Below are 12,973 nucleotides of genomic sequence, written 5' to 3' on the forward strand. Positions count from 1 at the left end.
GTTAAAAATGACCGGTATAAAACACCATTGCGTTTTCTCTAATGTTTTATTCTTCAATTATTACAAAAAAAAAACATGGTATATTAAGTAATTTTTATGTGAAAAAATTAAAAAAAAGTCCCCACTTTTTTTTTAATTTTATAAAAAATAAAACGTAAAACGAAAAAGTACCTCTACATTAACTTAAAAATGTCTGGTCTATTTTCATAACTGTCGTATATCTCGTGTCGGTTATTACGAATTCATCTCACGAAGATCGGTCACCAATATGAAAATTTCATCCGATCGCCCGCTATGTGAAATTATCAGATGAATATACGACTATCCATTCCTCTTCACTTCCTTTATCTCTTTCTCCCTCCGTATTCACAGAGATTTAGCGAGAGGCTCACCAGACCCGTGTCAAGATTGATTTGACTTATTACCAGTGACGGCTCGCGTATAGGCACTGTGGAACTGCAGCACCCCCTATTTCCACTTGATGTTATCTATAACATATAATATAATGAATCCTTTTTTCCTTTAATTCTTTCTTTATAATTGTAAAATATATAATCCTTAAACTTCATGTAAGTAGCCATTCCCCAGTTTATGAAAAAGATATAAAAATCTTTGTATGGAACTGTGCGCTTCACAGTTCCAGCGGCGTGGTGTTTGGCTGTTGTGTCTATGCGCACATAGGAAGTTGCATGCAAGGCTCCTTTCCCTTGTTCGTTCCCTTTTCTAGTTTAGTCGGTTGAAGGAATATGAAAGCGGTTTAGTTGTATTTTTCAGTAGTGATCAGAAGATGGCGGAAAGCAAGGGCTCTTTGATTGCCAAATCTATCCAAAAACAGGCTGGAAATTCGAAAGAGAGGGTAATTAGTAAAAACTCATTATGTATTTGTTTCTATGTACATGGAAGTTTAATTAATTGGACTAGAGTATTTTTAAGCGGATATTTTATTAAGTTATTATCTAATAATACCAAAAAATATTATTTGTATTGACATTTTATTATTTATTCGGTTAAACCGAATACGGTTTTTAAGTACATTGTGCTTAAAAACCGTGTACCATATACTTGAATGTGATAAAAGTATAGAATTAGATTATTATCCTGTTTCCAGATATTCTATTTGATCAATTTTTTCGGTTCTTTTATTTTACAAAAAAACTTTAACCAAGGCCTTGAATAGGCCCAGAAAAAAATTTTCTGGAGCAGCACCGCCACTAATTTTAGCTAAGACCCGCCACTGATCTGTGATAAGAACCGTGTCAAGATTGATTTGACTTATTACATAGGATAGATGAGGATGGCTCTATCTACCAGGGTATAAGGGATTCTGTTTCCTACAGGTTCCAATCGGGTAAACTGTCACAAGAAATCCTGTTAAGATTTTTCAAAAATAATATAAAATAAAAATATACACCGAGTTTACTCGATCAGATTTTTGTTTTTTTTCGATAATTACGGTTAAATATTTAAGTATTTATACAATAGTTAAGGGTAAGGAAATAGAACGCTTCCCGGGATCGGCATGTGAACTCGCTTCGCTCGATAGTAGGCTGTGTAAATAAGGAAAAATTGTATTTAGGCTTTGTTTATAAGTTATTTATAAACGGATAACTTAAAAAGCAGCTTATGAAATGTTGAAATTTTTACATGTATATTCATCATCAGAATTGCTTACGTTTTACTGCGATATATATATATTTATATATGTATATATGCGTGGCAGGCGATGTTGTGCTGTGTTATCTGAAATAACTTGCGGAGGTGGCTCTACAAATAACACATTCAACGTTTTGTAGAGAGTAGCGGGTTTAAGTACGCCTCCTAGAGAGCATCATCATTACTGCTACAAAATCGACTGCAATTTTAATTTTTATCAGCAACCATATTATAAAATTATGTAGAAAAAATAAGTTATAAATAATTTTTAATTATAATTAATTATTATTATTATTATTATAACTATTGTTTACGATTCATATAATAACGACTTCTTACGGCATAAAAATAAACGTTTACTTTTTTATATAGATATAAATAAGAATAATAATTGTGATTTTATTTCATGAAAATACGCTTTAACGTGAAACTCCGATCGATTGTAACGATGTGGGATAAACAAGATATAATTTGACAAAAAAAAAATCATTTATATTGCTAAAGTCTGCAGAAATTGCTGAGGAATTTGAAAAAAGATTTTTTTTTACAACCGCAAAAACATTAAATTTTTTTTAATAAATAACTTTATACTATCCTGTTACTGAAGCTTCTATATATTAAAAATATATATATACTATTTTCTGTGTTTATTCATTATAGGTATACAAAATATTTTTTTTTTTTAAATCTCTTCTTAATAATAATGTATACTACAAAATAAAGTTCCACATAGTCATAAAACAAAAATGAATTAATAATATAATTAATTATTGCCCTACTGAATGTTTGAAAAGAAAAAATAAAAGAAAAATATTTAATTTAATTATAATAACAGTCTACTATGACCTTACTTTCATGAAAAAACGCCGTTTAATTATCTTTCATAGATAATAAACCGTTTATATTCAACGCAGAATAACATTTAAAAAAATTAATAATAATTCGCTATTAATTATATTACAGAATGTAATAATAATCATTCCTCATACAGATAAATAAGAATACACAGCTTAAATAATTCAAACGGAACACAATAACATTCTAATATCACTTGAACTATATCATGTTTACTGAGTTGTGTCGTAAAATTAAATTGAAATTATGAATATTATTAAATTATATAAAATAAAGATTATTATAGCTAAAAAAGAAACTTAAATACCCGTGTGTTTCAAAATGAACATCGGGGTTTTAAAGCTATGTAATATTTCTAAAGTTTTACGTACGTCGCTTAATTATACATGAAATGAAAGAGCAACTCAACAGTTTTAGCTGTACACAATCTAAAGCCTTCAGGTTTGCGTACTAGCTTTGCAAATGAAATGATGCAACGGACGATGAAGACATTTTTTACCATGCCGTATTAAGTAACGAATCAACATTTCATGTTAACGGAAAAGAAAATACTCATAATGTACGTATCTTTATTTCATGTGTACGAACCACCATTACCAGCTGACCTGTCCGACTTGAAATATAAGATTGAATTAGCTGTCACATCAATTATTCCAGACTTGCTATTTAAAATATTAGAAGAATTCTTATATCAGCTGAATGTGCGCCGTGTGACGAATAGTTCTCATACTGAACACTTATAGGAAGAATTGATTGAATTGTGCTTTCATTTCGTGGATAATTTATCGATTTAAGTAAAACTTAGTAAATATTACATAGCTTTAAAATCCTGATATTCATTTATAAACACAAGGTTGTTTACGAACACGTTCAACTACTGAAATTAATGAAAAATATTATAAACATAAAAGGTTTTATTTTCTAGTAACGATAACTGAAATATTTAACCCCAATAAAAATATATTAAATGTTAATAAAAAATCCTTATAAAATAAAATCTTGTACACATGAGTCGATTTATGCGCATCCATAAGGAAATGGTTGCTGGCGACTTGATTTCGCACAGAAATCCTAGCTAAATCTGTGCATTTTAAATTATTGTGAAAGCTAATATAAACCGTTTTATAGTGTTACCTAACTGCTTTTAACTATCAATTAATATTTTTAATTCCTTGTACGTAGAAGGAAGTATTGTAATCGCGAAAAATTTCGGTTTTCAGATTTCACCGGAAATATCAATTTTTACTACTTTCGGCGTGACCTTTGTACGTACGTACGTATGTATCTCGCATAACTCAAAAATATTTAACCGTAGAATGTTGAAATTTTGGATTTAGGAAAGCTGTAACATCTGGTTGTCCACGTTCCCCCTTTTGATTGCAATCGAATGGACCAAAAGTGTCCAAAAAAGTCCAAAATCCAAACAAATCTGGATTTTGGACATTTTCTTAACTGCAGGAATAATTCTTTATTGAGAGCTTTTCAAAGATATATTTATCATTAGTGGTACTTATTTTCATTGGTTCCAGAGTTATAGCCCATTAATATTTTAATTAATGAAATATTTGGATCTTACAAGTGGTAAGATACATCGGCTCGAATCAGACTTCATTCTCTTTTATTTTTTTCTAATATATTAATTTATTAATAATTTTTAACCTATGATTGTAAAAATATTTACAATAAATAACAGTTCAATAATAACAAAAAAAAAAAGAAATGTATTAAAATATATTTTTAATTTAATAGGTCATAAGTCATGTGGTGTCCACATCAGATTTCTTTTTATTTTCATTCATATATATATATATATATATATATATATTAAAATTCTTACTTTTTTTCTGTAGAGTTTAGTAATGATTAGTTAACAGTCAAAATGCCCATTTTTGTTTCAGAATATTTTTTTGCAAACAATTCTTGGACCGTGATCTCGTTTTCGAATTCATTTCAGTAACCATTTGAACTGCTTTATTTGTGTTATTGTATTCAATTTTTTTAATTTTATAAGTTTTTTTTAGAAATAATTCAACACACATTACTTTAATAGAAATAAATAACTACTTATGGACCCTTGCTGCTCCACAGCGTTATTACAGATTAATGTAATATATATATTTTTTTTAAATCGGCTATAAACCTATTATTCCATTTACAACACTCTCATCCCCACGGTTTTTTAAAAACCCGAGGGGGGCTATCATCACAGGTAAAATTCATGCTCAAAACCTATTTCCACTCTGTCTAGACGTTCTACTGAACGGATCGGGCTGATTTTTTTTTTTTTTTAATCTACTCGGAATGGCCCGCAGATATGACATCAAGCATCGACATAATTTTAAAGTGATTTTAAAATCACTGATTTAAAATTTCTTCAATTAAGGAATAAATGAGGATTTTTTTGAAGATTTGTCAGAGGGGACTCAAGTTGTGATCCGATGACGTTTGATGATTGATATATCTGTGGGTCATTCCGAGCAGAATAAAAAAAAATTAAGTCCGTTCCGTCCAATAGAACGCCCACACGGATTGGAAATAGGTTTTCAGCCAATTTTTTTTAATATATAAAATTTTTCAATTAAAAAAGGCTGTAGAAACTATTTTCGAGTAATTTAATTTAAAAATTTTAGATTTCTATTACCCATAAATGGTGAATAAACTTTCTTAATTTTTTTGCAATTTTTTTTTATGACTCTGTTTTAACTTTTAACTCCCCTTCTATCGAAGAGTCCCCTAATAATCTTGAAAAAGTGAAGTTTCAGAGAAATAGGAGAAAAAAAAGTAATTTAGGATGACCCGGATCGCCTTCTACAGTAGATTCTATATGTATGAGTGCGTATGAGTTCAGTAAAATAAACTCACTCGGGAAGTAATTCTTTAAGATTTAATTTAAGAATGTCTCATTTAGCTTGATAAATTAATTCACCTCAGAAGTTTGAAGCTTTTACGTCGGAATATGGAAATGAAACTTTATAGCGTATTAAAAATGCCATGCTTGAATAGGATTCGAACCCGGGACTTCAGGATGAAAATATGAAACTGAATTTCAATTTATTGTTGCAGCAAGAACTTGATAAGGGTCAGTACAAAGTTCCTCAGATTAATATTTAAAAATGGCAACCGAGATACTGCGAAACGCTTTAAGTAATACAAGAAAAAAGTGTTTGTCGTTGTAAATATGAATATAGCTATATTTCGAAGCCGAATTTTCGGCACTACTGTAGTTCACTTCAAAATTATAAATTAAAAAATTAATGAAATACATACACATACTTAAGTTTATATATATATATATATATATATATAAATTTATTCCTGTCCGTTGACTATGGTATTTAAGAAGTAAATTTTTTTTCTATGAAATAGGAATGCATTTTTTGTAAAATTTTTATTAAAATATATTAAAAATAATTTAAAACATATATAATTCTAAGATTGTTAGATGCAAAAAAAATTAGATTAAATAAACAAAAATTGTCTTAAAAAAGTAAGGTAAAGCAATTGAAAAAAAAAAAAATCAGTAATAATTTATGTGCAATACTCGATGCTAAAATTGAATGAAAATGTAACTGGCAGCGCTACCAGTAGTATGAACTATGAAATAACTTATCAAATACTGATTCCTTCCACAAGATTGTGCTTCCATACATTCAGTCGTGTGAAATTTAAAACACAATTTTTCTTTTCTCTTTTTCAATTTCCGTTTAACGTTTTTTAAAACAAAGAAAAAAAATCAGGTTTATTTAAGTATTTTGAATTATTATTAATTAACTATCAAACGAGAAATACTGGTTTTATATCTTTTTAAAAAATTAAGAAAATAAAAAATATTAAATATTTATGAAAATTCAATTGTAGCTAAAATAAAATACTTATTTATTTGTTCAGCATATCCTGGGACATATTTTAACGAGGAAGGAGACATATATATGAAATGAGATATAATAATATGGGGGCCATAATGAAAAAAATTCCTGAGATTGAATAATCAACAATGTAACCACACATTTGCTGTCATCATTTAGCCGTTTTTTTTATTTTTAAATATCCATCTCTATCAAACCTGACAAAAGAAACTAACTGGGGTCTAATCCTAGTTGCAGGAATTAATTAATTAATAAATGAATATTCCAGTCTGCAAAAAACATACTTATTTTGGGTTTTATTTTTAATAGATTAATTAAAAATTAAATTTAATTAAAAAACCCTTATAATTAATCAAATAATTAAATGTATAAAAACTTAAATTAGTATTCAACATTTACCTTACACCGGCGTTTCTCAATTTTTCAATATTTGCAACCAAATTTTCAATCATAATTTTTATTGCATCCCCCTCTCACACAATAACAATGTATACAATAATAATCTATTTTTAGTACTTTTACGCTAAAGTTACAGTACAACCTTAATTACAAACCTTACAAATTACTAAGACTAAGTAAATTTATTGATATTTGGCAACACCGATCCAGTGTACTGCCAAAACCAGAATTGATGCCTCTCTATTGTTCTTTGTCTTATATCCACCATATTGGACATTCTCACGGCTTCGCAAGAAATTTTGATTTGTCTTGAACTTTCTGGAAAGTCTGTGCAATTGTGTGTAAATGCTGCATCTTGTTCAATTCCAGCCAGTCTCAGTTGAGTCGATCCTTCCATCGCTAGTGAATCTATCGTGAATGTGTATGTTGTAATTTGCGTGTTAATTGCAATTCATGGTATTAAATATTCATGGCAGAAAAATATTACAGACCCACCGGGTTGGTCTATGGTAAACATGTCTTCCCAAATCAGTTGATTTGGAAGTTGAGAGTTCCAGCGTTCACGTCCTAGTAACGTCAGTTATTTTTACACGGATTAGAATACTAGATCATGGATACCGGTGTTCTTTGGTGGTTGGGTTTCAATTAACCAAACATCTCAGCAATAGTCGAACTAAGACTGTACAAGACTACACTTCATTTACATTCATACCATCCTCATTCATCCTCTGAAGTATTATTTGAACGGTAATTACCGGAGGCTAAACAGGAAAAAGAAAAAGTAGAATATATTGCCATGACAGAATCATGGATAAATTTTTAAGTGGGTGTAAGTGAGCATTAGATGATAGTGAAACATCAAGTGCACAGATGAGCATGGTTCTGAAAATAAAATCAAGAAAATGCTCTCAAGAATACTTAAATTTTTGGTTTACCAGTACTTAAGTAAATGAAGAAGAAAGGCCTCAGTGTGTCATTTGCTCAAAACTTTTGGCAGCAGACAGCATGAAACCTAATAAACTTAAATGACATTTGGAAACGCTTCATAGTGAGTACATTAACAATCGCCAAGTAGTCTTCGAATTAAAATTAACGTCATATGAAAAGGAAACATAATTTTTTAAAAAGACTTTGTGAATGAAAAAGCTTTCCTTGCCTCTTACAAAGTTTCATATAAAATAGCGAGATGTTAAAAGCCACACACCATTGGTTGTAGAAACTATGTTTGGAGATAATTTTGCAAAACAATTGCAGTCCATATCTTTATCAAATGATACTTTTGCCACAGAATTGGTGATATAGCTGAAGACGTACAGCATCAGCTTTTCGGGAAGTTGTGTGTTTCATATAAAATAGCGAGATGTTAAAAGCCACACACCATTGGTGAAGAGCTTATTTTGCAAACTGCAATTGAGGTTGTAGAAACTATGTTTGGAGATAATTTTGCAAAACAATTGCAGTCCATACCTCTATCAAATTATACTTTTGCCACAGAATTGGTGATATAGCTGAAGATGTACAGCATCAGCCTTTCGGGAAGTTGTGTGACAAATTGCTTTCAATTCAGCTTGATGAAGCAACAATAACAATAAAGATGCTAATTTCATTGCCTATGTTCAATTTTGTGATGGTATGTCAGCAGTAGAAGAACTACTTTTCTGTAAACCAATAGAACTCAAAGCAATAGCACTCACATTATTTGCTATCTTAAATGATTTTATAAACGAGGCAAACATAGAGTGGAAAAATTGCGACAAAATATGCACCAATGGTGCTTGTTCAGTGTCTGAAAGATTCCAAAGTATACAAGCACTTATGAAACAAAAATCTCCATAGTGGGTCTGAACACATTGTATGATCCACAGAGAAGCTCTGGTTTTCAAAGAAGAGAGTCCTAGTCTGAATATTGTGGTAATGATGGTTGTAACCATAGTAAATTATACAAAAATGAGACTTCTAAAATCAAGAATCTTTTCTTTGTAAAGACATGAGTGCAGTACAATCAGTGTTACTATTTTATTGTGAGGCAAGATGGTTATCACGTGGGAAATTTTTTCAACATGTTTATGAATTAAGAGAAGAAATAGTCATTTTTCGAGAAGAGGAAGACTGACTGAAAGCCAAGAAATTTTTGGATGGTTTATTTGTGATGGAATTGAGCTACTTGGTCATATATCTGAGAAATTAAATACCTTGAATCTTTAACTCCAAGGTGCAAATACTCATATGTTAATACAAGTGATAAAGTTAAGGTTTTTTGTAGAAAATTGGAATTGTGGAGCAGAAATTTAAAGTAAAAAGACCTAGAAATGTTTGCAAATGTGGATGAATGTATTAAAACTTACAAGACTGAAAAACAAGTGGAAGTTGTTTTTGTAACCACTGAAAATTATTTAGCCATACTGACAAAGAATATTAAAATCTATTTTCTTGCTGACGATAACTTGGTAACAAGTTATGAGTGGGGTAGGGATCCATTTTAAAATGCTTCCGAAGGGCTCTCAACTGCCAAAGAAGAAATCGTCATAGACTTCACGGCAAGTGGCAAAATCAAAAGACAATTTAGTAATAAATCACTGTTTGAATTTTGGGCAGGGTTGGATGATGAGTTTTCTGCACTGAAAACAAGAGCATTTCATATTACTATTACAATTTTAAACATCTTACCTTTGTGAAACTGAATTTTCTGCAGTGCTTGCTTTGAAGAAAAAATATAGCTAAATGTAGAAAAATGTGTCTATTTCTAATAATAAACCTTCCTTCAAAAAGTCTGCTCTGCAAAACAGGTGTAAGGAAGTCACTAATAATTATTAAACTTGTTTTTAATTTAGTATTCATAAGTTAATTATTAAATACATGTGCAGTACTGATAAAATCCTATTTATAGTGTATTGTATCACTGTAATGAGTATTTATTATTTATTATGTCAGAATGTATTTTTTTTTTTTTCTTTCTTTTCAGTAAATTAATAATTTTTTTTAATAATATCTTCTTTTCGATATGCTCACGCCCCCCTAAGGAGGTGTGCCGCACAGGTTGAGAAACACTGCCTTATGCTATTACTTTTATGGTCTAACAATGTAATACGCATTAGAATAAATAAACTGAATCTCCTGCATTCTTTTAATATACTCTAATATGTCTTATATTAAAACAAAATTATGATTTTGAAATAATAATTTTATTTATTCATTACTTTTATTTAGATATATGAACTTAAACCATTTCTATTTTTAATATATTTATCTACTTATGGCGATTTTCTGATCTGAGGTTTATTAGTACTTTTTCTTAGTTGTCCCAGACAAATTGTACAACAATTCCTTTTTACTAATCATGTACTCACACACTTATATTTTATTAATACTATATAGGTCTGTTTAATTACTCATAAAATAGCATGCAGTATGTCTTCAAACCTTTGTTATCACGAGACCCCTCTCATCCTATTCCCATAAATCAAAAAACAAAATAAAATCTTGATTTTTTTTTAATATTTAGTCCATTTACACTAGTAATTTGTTAAAATATATATTGCCAGTTTTCAGGATACACAAAAAATTGATGTTACAAAAATGTATTAAAAAAAACAAAAAACCGCTGTCGAGTGAACATAAAAAGGTCAACACAAAAAACCTCATACTATTATTATATTCCTAAGTAGAGCAGAGAAATAATTGTGAATAGAATCTTAAAAATAACTTTTCCTGGTAGGTAAATAACTTGTTGGTTATATTGTATTTTGTACGTTTTTAAAGCAACTAGTAATGATTGCTCTGCATCACTGATATAATTTATTGTACATTAAAATATTTTGGTTATTACTATATTTTTAATTAACACCTAAATAAAGAAATAATATCCTGTTGTTAAGTAAAATTAATAGATATGAAAATTAGAATTCGTAACTGAATTTAATAAAGAAATCAATGAAGCACACACTAAAAAAAAATCATTAAATTGTTATTAATTACAACAAAACAGCATAGAATGAATACATTGAAGTCAAGGTGTATAAAGCAGAAGAAGAAGATGTAGAAGAAAGAAAGAAGCAAAGAAAAAGAGATGAGTGAACATTGTAGAGAATGAAATGCATTTGGCAATAGTTGTGTGTGCTTTGCGTCACTACTAAACACACATAATAAAGGTAACAATAATTATTGGCCACCACATCATCAATAAAATTCAACATAATATGTTACACATTATTTAAAAGGATGTCAATAATTTCATTCAATAAGTACAATTACAGAACTGATTAATTAGAACAATTTAATCTGTATGAAATGATGTTGAATCGATAATCTGAATGTATTCCATTTAAAAACAGATAGAAAAAAGACTAGTTTTGCGTAAATTTTATTACTACAGGTACAAATTTAAAGTAAATAATAATTACCTTTCTTTTTATAATTAAGGAATACATAATATTTAAAAGTGTTACTTACTAAAAGTGAATGTTGACAGCTGATCTAATATGATATACCAGATGCTTGAAAAAACTGCATAACATTCTCAAGAAAAACAAGATCCCATATAAGTTTATGAAGAAAAGTAAGGAATAAAATAGGTTCCTTGATCATCATCTTCTCTGAGCAGAACAAACTGCTGTTTATCAATACACCAAGCCTGTTGAAATGTAATTGATATTTAAGTTATACAAGTGAAACTTTTAGTCCGTTTATCACAGGAACTAATCAAAAAGTGAACATCATCATTATGAGGGAAAGCAATTTCTTTGTGCCACTAGTATCTTAATGCTTTAATGTGCATCACAACGGTTAAAAAGACTAGGGCAGATATTGTAAAGTGGTAGATTAATAGCCTATTTCTATGAGAAACAATGGATTATATTCATAATTCTCTGATCAGTAATGAGAAATTTTCTATTATCATAATCTAAAATACACAGCAGAATTATGAAATTCCTATGACTGCAAAAATAACTTTTCTCTCTGCTTAGAAAACTAAAGATTAAAACTTAAAATTCAAAATCAACTGACTCAATATTTTTTTCCAGATTTGAGATATAAATTTTAAGTTTGAACAGCGTGATTAGTTAATATACATTGTACCTCTGCTAAAAAAAAGGAGTCACTCTTTGTGATTAGAAAAAAAAACAAAGTCATCTTTAATGAATCGGACAGCAGAACTTTTTCAAACTCACATTTCACTCTATACCTCAGTCCTGACAATAAGAGTATTTAATTTGTGTATGTGTGTGTTTTAATTTATTTAATTATACTGTTGAAAGAATATGGCTAAGTAAATCAGATAAGTTGTTTATAGAGTTACAATACTGATGATAATGATGATTTTGGTATAGATATCTCAGATGTGTGTGTGAGTGAGTCTTTTAATTATGTAGATAATGGTCAGTTATCTTGCCAATTTGTTTGTAATATAACTTCTTTTTATAAACAAATAAAATTTTTTGAAATGATTTATTTTTATGTATTATTATGTTTTATTGCTTTACATATCTGTATTTTCATTTCTTTTCTGGTTGGGAGTAGTTTGAATTAGTTAAAAAAGGTTAAGTGAAATAGAAGGCTTTATGATCCAAACTTCACCTTTGTTCTTTGTTTGTATATTTACTATTTCTTAATTACCTATTTTCTTAATATTACCTGTAATATTTTATAACTTTTAAGCATTCATATGCAATTTAACCAATTTTATTATTTTTTGTTATTAATTGTGAATTTTATGATACCACCATGATTCAGGTTTTACCTTTAATCCATCCAGTAAAATGCTACGAGAGTTCCAACAATTATCTGTGGGTTAGCAAATCTATGCATTATTTATGTCTGCATAACATATTACTATATACCAGTCAGAATAAAAAATTATTGTTTAATAATTTTCATAAACTGTGATGCCAGTAAGAAAAAAAAGTAATAAGTCTACATGAAAATATTATTATGTCATTTAATAGTAATAAATCCATCTCTCTTCATAAAAGTCCAGGGATACAATTTGTTCAGTTACAATTAAAACAAAGTTTTATCAAAATCAATTAAGAGAAAATTAATTACCATCATATAAATGGTAATAAACAAAAGAACAAAAAATAAATTCAGTCAATGTTTTAGTTCCATAGAAGTGATGTGTTTCCAGTTAATTAATTTGTCTAATTTTACATATTTAAAAATATATAACTAGATGACAAAGGCATTTATATTTAATTTACACG

The 12,973-nt window shown here is 28.9% G+C and overlaps 1 protein-coding gene across 1 annotated transcript in view; it reads right to left on the reverse strand.

Moving 5' to 3' along the window:
- tmod (tropomodulin) overlaps positions 1-12,973 on the reverse strand; it is a 443,143-nt gene that overhangs the window by 371,720 nt on the left and 58,450 nt on the right. The window lies entirely within an intron of this gene.

The sequence above is a fragment of the Lycorma delicatula genome, chromosome 9 (assembly GCF_047948215.1).
Source record: "Lycorma delicatula isolate Av1 chromosome 9, ASM4794821v1, whole genome shotgun sequence".
Lineage (NCBI taxonomy): Eukaryota > Metazoa > Arthropoda > Insecta > Hemiptera > Fulgoridae > Lycorma > Lycorma delicatula.